At 34.3% G+C, this 9,196-nt stretch overlaps 1 pseudogene; it reads left to right on the top strand.

Moving 5' to 3' along the window:
• The first annotated feature begins 320 nt into the window (after positions 1-320).
• On the top strand, positions 321-7,366 carry LOC132658937 (eukaryotic translation initiation factor 1A, X-chromosomal-like; annotated as a pseudogene).
• The last annotated feature ends 1,830 nt before the right edge of the window (positions 7,367-9,196 follow it).

Genomic DNA, 9,196 nt, shown 5'->3' with positions numbered 1-9,196 from the left:
TCTCTCCTCACTATTCTTTGGATTTCTGCATTCAAATGGGTATATCTTTCCTTTTCTCCTTTGCTTTTCAGTTCCCTGTTTTCACAGTTTTGTAATGCCTCCTCAGAGTACCATTTTCCTTTTTTTGCCATTTTTCCCCCTTGGGTATGGTCTTTATTCCTGTCTCCTGTACAATGTCACAAACCTCCGTCCATAGTTCACCAGGTACTCTGTCCATCAGATCTAGTCCCTTAAATCTATTTCTCACTTCCACTGTTATTATCATCAGGGATTTGATTTAGGTCACACCTTAATGGTCAAGGAGCAGGCACTTTTTAATCATGGCTGCAGTGGCTATCACGTTGATGTTGGGCCTTAATACAAAATTTAGTAATGTACCAGTTTTATATTAATTACCTGTTTCATTCTCTTTATTCTGATGCCCACATTTGTCATTTAAGTCAAGAAGACATGGTCCCATACTGGCTAATGCTTATGTCAGTGCTTTCAAGTGATAGTAGCATTAGGTGGTCTCTTGGCTATTCTTGGATATAAAAGATGCTTTATCTTGAAATACGACTTTAAGCACTTTAGAACAAGCATCAACGTGTTCTCAGGCAAAAGTTTGTTAATGATCAAGCTACTGTTTATAGTCAGTAGAGTTCATGAAAGAAAGGCGAGCCAAGATTTGAAGAATACTGAGCACGAGGGTTGCTAAGTCAGCATTTAGGGTACCGCTTGAAATGAGCCACTTTAATGTCCAAAGGTAGAGTGTGTAGTCATAATGACCAAGACTGAATTGTTTTTCTCATATTAGCGGATAACTTAAATTTTCCCAGTAGCAGATAGTTTTTCATGGAAATAGCATTTGTGATTTTGGATTAACAGCTTTACTTTTGTTGACTTTTTCCTGCTCTAAAAATAAGGGGATATATACATAAGTGTAGCTGAAGAGACTATAGACATTGTTTGAGAGATTAAGAGTCTTCTCATTTTCATGGAGAAGATTAATATATGTCATCTTGAGAGAGCTCTCATTTGTTATAACACTTGACCTTTTTTTTTTTATTTGTTTGTTTGTTTGTTTTCTAATTATGGTTTGGTCTAAAGGTAGCTCTAAAACTGAAGTTACTAACCTAATAACAATGTTACATTTTAGGAAGTATTGAACAGTATCTTACAGTTGTTTGTTTGTTTGTTTTGTTTTCTTTTTTGCTGCTTCTGAAGAATAGGCTCAGGTAACCAAAATGTCAGGAAATGCACTATTGGAAGCAATGTGTTTTGATGGTGTGAAAAGGATATGCCATATCCGAGGAAGCTTAAATCAGAAGGTCAATGTGGATATATATTTTACTTTAATACAAAGCTTACTTTTAAAAAATTTACCTGTGCTTCCAAGTGACTGACTTTTGTGAATTCTTAATGACTTCAAAAATAATAATTTATGTGGCACTATAAAAGCATAAAATTAGAAAATCCTTGATAACTTTCATAATAGGATTTATGTTTAGAAAGAATGATTTGTAAGATCTAGGCTGGATTTATGCGAGATATGTTTACACTTGACGAACCAAACAAATTCTGTGGATGAAACAAATGGCCTAGACTCAACAAAAATATTAAGCTGTTAAAGAAAGAAAGAAAGAAAGAAAGAAAGAAAGAAAGAAAGAAAGAAAGAAAGAAAGAAAAAATTATTTTCAAGATAAAATGAGTCTAATTGCTAATTAAATATAGTGTACTGTCCTGCATAACACTTTGATTTGTGGAAACAGCTGTAGGTAGTGTTAGGAGCATTTGAAATTGGAACATGATAGGTCATCTTATTTAGTAATTTTGGCATATTTATTGATCATGTTGTTTAAAAGTTCTTTCAACTCAAATTTTTTGAGTTTAAAAACAGTTTTGTTCTCTTGAATCATTCTTTTCCAGTTAATGATTTTGGGCCTGAATCGTTGTATATTTGTGACAAGATGACAATTTTTGTGTAGAAGGGTTATTTTTATTTGTTTAAAATTACTAAAAATTCCCAGAGTGATTTGTGAATAAAATTAATTTATGTGACAAAGAACTATGATTTTGCAATTTTAAAAGACTTTAGTTGAAGTAAATATTGTATATTTTAATATACTAAATTAGAAAATTTGACCCAAACTGAACTTCCTAAATTTAATTTTTGCTTAATATACTGTAGCTATAACAAGACTTTGTCACGTAGGCATGAGCACACACACATCATACACACATTGCTGCACATGCATACAAGACAAACACACACACACACACACACACACACATCTGTAGTTTTCTCCTAATCCTTAGCAGATACTTTTCACACACATGTGGTACTTTTTTGTATCACATTGCTGCTGCTAAGTCGCTTCAGTCGTGTCTGACTCTGTGCAACCCCATAGACGGCAGCCCACCAGGCTCCCCCGTTCCCGGGATTCTCCAGGCAATAACATTGGAGTGGGTTGCCATTTGTATCACGTTAAGTATGTCTTAACATCAAACACTTTGGTTTGTTTGCATTTTAAATACAATATACTGTGACCTTTATTTTATAGATTTGGATAAATACTTCAGATATTATATTGGTTGGTCTTCGAGATTATCAGGTAACAATTACACTTAAATTTATAATGTTCTTGAATTTAGAAATCATTAATATCAGTATTTCACTGATGCGATAAAATGCATTTGACCTGTTCTAGCCAGTTATGATTCTCATCCTTCCGGCATCACAATTTGTTAATATCCGCTTATGTTTAAGACAATAGGGTTCTGGCTGACTGACGGTATATGTGTTCCATGGGAAGACTGGTTGTTTCTTTTCTGATTTTAAATATAATATGCAATACATATCCTCTAATAATTTTGGATAAATACTACAGCTCATCATTCTGTCCTCATCTAAAGTCCAAGTATATTCAAGGTTCTGTGCTAGGTTTTCAGGGTTTATGCTGCAGGCTGACTTCAGTTTTCTGTAGTAAAACAAGGAGATATCTTTGTATTTTATGATATATATTTCACAGAGCTAGATTATTCATTTGCCTTTCAATATTTTTTTTTTCTTAATTTTTGACCACACTGCAGCTTGTGGGATCTTAGATACCCAGTCAGGGACTGAATCCAGAATACTGCTGTGAAAGCCCTGGGTCCTAATCATTGGACCATCAGAGGATTCCCTCCAGGTTTGCTTTCTAAATCGTTTTGCAAAATGACCTTTGCTGAAAAAAGAACAGTAGCATACGACAGTGATTTTCATTAGCATTCTCACTCATCAAAAGAAAAAAAAGATGTTTATATTAGGTTCTCAGTTATGATTTTTCAATTTAAAGGTCTCAGATCCAAGTATGAGAAACCACTGCTGTAGATGATGCAGTTAAATGACACAAAACCTCTATCTCCAAAAAAAAAGTATTTTGGGGGGCTTATAGGAGAAAGGTAAGGCATAGACTAGGTCTTTTAGAGTGTAAGTTATAAATCTGATATGAATACTTAGAGAACTACTTGGTGGTTGGCCATTATGACCTCAACGTTTGGAATATGACTTGTGAAACAGAAATCCTTTTGATTTCTGTATTAAACCCATTGCTTGTGCTTAATTAAATTTTGAGTGAAATGATTGCTGTTTCTTTCTATTCTATTACCAGGTCATGTGTTCTGTAAATACGTAAGACTTTCTAATTTGTAATTTTTCAGTCTTCTGTTTCCTTGTTTAGTTTTTGGTGTGATTGCTCTATTAGTGATTTACAGAGACAGTTTGAAGTCAGCCATTCCACTTTTTGTCTCCACTAGGTTTCTTTTAAAGAATCTATATGACCTGATTCTTTAGTGAAATATTCTAGAAAATTAAAACAAACAAACAAACATTGTGAACATTGTTTCTTGCATTATTTTTGTCTATACTACCAGATGTAAAGTCTCTGTTAGGTCCAGCTTCTAGGCTTTATGAGCCATGCTTCGTATTACCTGCGCATTTCCTTATATGTGACCAGACACTTTCTCCTATTTCTTTCTGTGTCTCTTGATTTGTTGTTGTTGTTGAAAACTAGAAAATGCAAATATAACATGGTGAGACGGGACATCAGATTTCTTCTCCCAGAGCTTTTTCTTGTCATCGTTTGTTGGATAATTTCTGAAACAGATTCTGTATGGTATATATCTTTTCCTTGTGTGTGGCCACTGAATGCTTGTTTATAACCTAGCAAACAGCCCATGTTTGAGGTTTTATTAAAAGCCCATAGGCCTTTCAACCTCTGCTTTTAGGCTCTGTGCATGTTGGGGCATACCTTTAATACTCAGCCAAGCGACTGATAGTTCCTCTCTTCATTTGAGGCTTTTGCAGAAAATCCAGGTCACTCAAAGCTGAGAGATTAGGAGCATACCTGAAATTTTATGAGTTTGTATTCAGTCTTGATTCCACATATAAATGAGGTCCTGCAGTGTTTGCTTTCTCTGTGTGACTTGTTTCTCTTAGCACAGTACTGTCCAGGTTCATCCAGGTTGTTGCAAATGGAAGGATTTATCTACCTGGGGTGTTAATCCCTATTGGTCATATCATTTGCAAATATTTTTAACGATCTAATGCACTGCTTTTTTCTATTGTTGTTGACAATTTCCTTTTCCATGCAAAAGCGATTTAGTGTGATATAGTTTCACTTACTAGGTTTCACTAGTTTGCAAAGAGCAAGAGCGGCATTCGGTAGTTTTACACTGTGTTCTCTTGCAGTAGTTTTAAGATTTCACCTCTTTACATCTCTGATCTATTTCAGGGTAATTTTAGGTAGATTCTGGTGTAAGAAAGGAGGTCTACTTTTACATTAAGTATTGTTTTTCCAGTCCTGTCTATTGGAGAGGATGTCTTTTCTACAGTGTGATCTTGGTTCCCTTCCTAGGTATTAGTTGAACAGTTGTGAAAAATTTTATTTCTGAGTGCTCAGTTTTGTTCCAGGATCTGCATTTTGGGGTGGAACGCAGTCTCATATTGTTTGGACATTTGTGTTTCAAAAGCAGGAAGTGCGTGTCCTCCAGCTTTGTTCTTTCTCAAGATTGCTTTGGCAGTTGGGATTGTTTGAGGTTCCATGTAACTTTGTCTGTGGTGGGGGGGGGGGGGCGGGGGGGCCGGGATTCTACTTGAATTGTTATAGGAATTACATGGAATCTGTACATTACTTTGGGTAATATGAATGCATTAATATTATAACAGGTTTAAGTATGTTATTTTATATCCTGATACTTTACTGATTTTTTTTTCATTTGTATGTTTTGTGATCTAGAACATCCATTGATAACCTTTCTATTTTTTTGTATTTGATGACTAAAAACATATAATCTGTCCATAAAAGTGTATATTCTCATGTCCATTTATTTTAGTTTAACTACATATAATCCTGCAAATGGATCAAATAATAATTCCTAGTTTAATTCTCTGTTTAATGGGCAATGTAGCCACATTTATATTAACCCCTTAAGGGATTAAAATACTAACTGTAAAGTGATACCCACATATAGCTCTTCTGATTATAATCTGTTGTGGATAATTGCAAACCTTTGCTACTCAAATCATAATCTAAAAGTAACAGCAGCATCACTACTCCATGGAACTGTATGAGCAGATTTTTCACCTATCTCTTCACTACTGAGTTACATTCAGTGTTTTAACAGAATACTTATTAGGTGCACATAGTTTGAGACGTGTTGGTTTGTATTACACTGCAGTTTTATGACTGTGATATTTTCAGTTGCCTTTCTTTAGGCCTTTTCTAGCTTAATTGCAAGTATTCAGAATATTTTCCTCTGTGAGTGACTCAGCTTCTTTAAAATGGAGAAAAGTGAACTCCCTAAAAGGCAGTAAGTCTCAGGCATATTTGCATCATAAACTCACAAACACTTCACTTCAGGCCTGTCAGGTTTAAGGAATATAAAAAGCACTACAGATAATTCAAATCAGTAAGATACTCTAAGAACTGTGGGTTATAGAAAGATTTCTCTTGGGTAATAATACCACTTTCAGTTTGAACTACAGTGTTAGAGTGTGAACAAGGACCACATTGCCACCCCACATGTTTCCTGTTCTTTCTTTGCTTCAGTGCATTGTATACATAACTTTCCTTGTTATTTGGAAATGACTTTATTTGGTCACGCATGCAAACTTCATCACGATGATTGTGCCTGTGTGTGTTTGCAGATGACAGAAGGAAGGTGAGAGAATAGTGAGGTTTTCCTTAAGGGTGTTTAATTTGAAAGTAATGTATGAGACAACTGATGATTCTTTGCATAACTGGTTTTGATCCTTCCTGTTTTTCTCCAAGGATAACAAAGCTGATGCAATTTTAAAGTAAAATGCAGATGAAGCTAGAAGTCTGAAGGCTTATAGAGAGCTTCTGGAATATGGTAGTTAATATCAAAGTGATTTCACTTCCCTGTCTTTTCATAGTATTTACTACTTTGTATTTAGGTGAAACAGTCATTTCAGAATTCTCTCCTGTCTGTATTTTTGCATAGATGCTTAAATTCGCTTTAAATTAAATTTAAATGTATTAAAAACTTCAGAATATTAACAACTTAGTAATGAATTCTCTTCCTAATATATGTTCTTTTGGTGGGGAATTTAAAAACTCAGAAATCTTAGACTTATACATGATAATTGTTAAAGGAATGCGTCTTTTACACTCTTAAAAGCAATTCTTAAGAGATTATACCTGTTTTAAGCTAATCGAGGACACCATTTATGGTATTGGTTTTGATTTTTTTGGAAAAGAGTATTCAGGTATTTTTTAGTATTTAGAGTACTGCCATGGAGCTTTGGGGACAGTGTTTTTAAATCCCTTTTATTTCTTAGAGCCAAAAATATTCTATTCTTCCTCTAGTACACTTGAAACAATTAAAATAAGTTTCTAGTAACAAAAAGAGGAAGTGTACTAAACTCACATTTTGAATATGGTAACTTTTTAAAATTCTATTACAGTGCATTTTATTATAACTTTATGAATTTTTGAGTAAGAATGAAGATTCTGATGAGATACAGGCCATTTAAGAAATACTAAGATAATTGGGAATCAGATAAATACTTGGCAGTGAATTTCTTTTAGCAGTTTCATTGTGAGTTTGTAGTTAGGAAGACTTTTCTTGGAATAAAACTGTTGATCCAAGGATTGATTACAAACAGTTTTTTTTTTTTCTTTGTACAGTTCAGCGTTTTAGTATTAATCCAGTGTTATTTATTTAAATAGACAATTAATCTAGTAACATCTTGGTTTTATATCTCTAAGAGTGTGTTCTTATTGTTTTTAGCTGAACTTAAACAGATACCTTTGATCCTGAAGATGATGATGAAATCCAGTTTAAGGACCTTGCAGGTGAAAATGAAGATACTGAGGTTTAAGTCCAGGCTAAACCATGTGTGTGTGTGTGTTTACTGTTTTATATAAGAAAATAGTCAGAAATGTCGGCGTCTTTGGTCTCAGAAGGTTGAACGTTGAATTGAAGATATAGTGAAAATTATGTATCCATGAATTTGAATGTTCATTAATATTTAGAAGCCAGCTTGGCAACGTTTCTAAATTTTCTAAACCTTTATAATTCTTCGGATCCTTTTTTTTTTTTTTTTAATTAATTAGGTCTGACGCTAGGTACTCCATAATGACACTTTATTATGCAAGGGGGTCTACAGTGATGGTGGTAAGTTTAGCAGGCAGTTTTAAAATGTATCATGTCCCAAGGCTGATACATTAAAAGAAGAAAAGCAAATTGAAGCCAGCTTGCAGAAGCATTGGGATTTCAGTGTACTCCAAAGCATTCTTAAAATGAAGGCCTGTTTTTTTGCTCATGGATTTAGAATTCACATTAATTGCCTGGTATCACTTTAGGACAAACTTTTGGCTTTCAGTTTGCGGGAAATGGTTGTTTATCATGGTAAGGAAATAGTGATGATAGGAGTTTTATATGCCTCACTTTTCTGCTATGGAAGTATTTAAGTAAACATTTTATTGATTTGTATCGACTTATTGGACAGGCATATCAAGTAACTGGAATGACAGTATGGCTTATACTCTTGCAGGCCCTCTTAGACTTCTTATTCTTTTGGTACTTCTGCAGCAAAAATGTACAGTAGAAACCAAAAAATGTAAAAGAATCAACGAGTGCTTGAATAATAAGGCAGAAGGTTAGGATTTCAGGAACAGATTTTAGGAAGTCTAAATTGGATCACTGACCTCCAACACGGTTTTCAAGCTCTTTCAGTCATCAGCATTCTTATTAGGACCATTTCAGACACTCAGAGAAAGTGAATTTTAATTTGAAGAGAGCACTTACATATTCACCAAGATTATACAGTTTACAATTGTCTACTCAGTGTGTCACATCTATCCTGTTCATACCAGTCCATATTATACATTGACGGATTTCCAAATCATTTAGGAAATAAAACCAAGGCACTACCCTGGTGGTCTAGTATTTTAAGATTTTCACTGCAGGGTTCACGAGTTCAGTTCCTGGTTGGAAAAAAAATGACCTGAGTCCTGTGGCGGCATGTTCACAAATAACAATGAAAACCCAAATTGTTTCAGATTACTCACTCCATGAATTAAAACAGCTGAATATGTATCTTTCATGGTGAAATTTTTACCAGATTTTTTTACCATATTTTTATAGATTTTTAAACATATGATAATACTCTACTATAGTGAAAGTGAAGTCACTCAGTCGTCTCCAGCTCTTTGCGATCCCATGGACTGTACCCTCCCAGGCTCCTCCTTCTGTAGGATTCTCCAGGCTGAAATACTGGAATGGGTGGCCTACCTTCTTCAGGGGATCTTCCTAACCCAGGAATGAAACATGGGTCTGCATTGCAGGCAGGCATTTTACCCTCTGAGCCACCAGGGAAGCCCAATACTCTACTGATATTGTAATGCATTCTAAACCACACGAGAAATATGAAATGAGAAAAAAAATTAGAAAATGTTGAAATATCATTAAATGTTTTAACATTTTTTCTGTCCCAGTTTTGCTATCATTTCTCAGAAGCTCTAAAAATATAACACATATTTTTATTTTATGTATTTATGATGTTTTTGTCATCATCTTTTATGTATTTGGAGTTATGAATTATGCAAATGTTAAAATGACATCTTAAAGAATCATCAGTTAAATCTTGACTTAAAAAAAAAAAGCCAGTTTTATTTGAAAAAGTGGACCCCAGGTTTTATGAAACAGT

This window comes from Ovis aries, chromosome Y (genome assembly GCF_016772045.2).
Source record: "Ovis aries strain OAR_USU_Benz2616 breed Rambouillet chromosome Y, ARS-UI_Ramb_v3.0, whole genome shotgun sequence".
Taxonomy (NCBI): Eukaryota; Metazoa; Chordata; class Mammalia; order Artiodactyla; family Bovidae; genus Ovis; species Ovis aries.
Note: the sequence above shows the minus strand (reverse complement) of the source record. Positions and strands in the feature narration are given on the sequence as shown.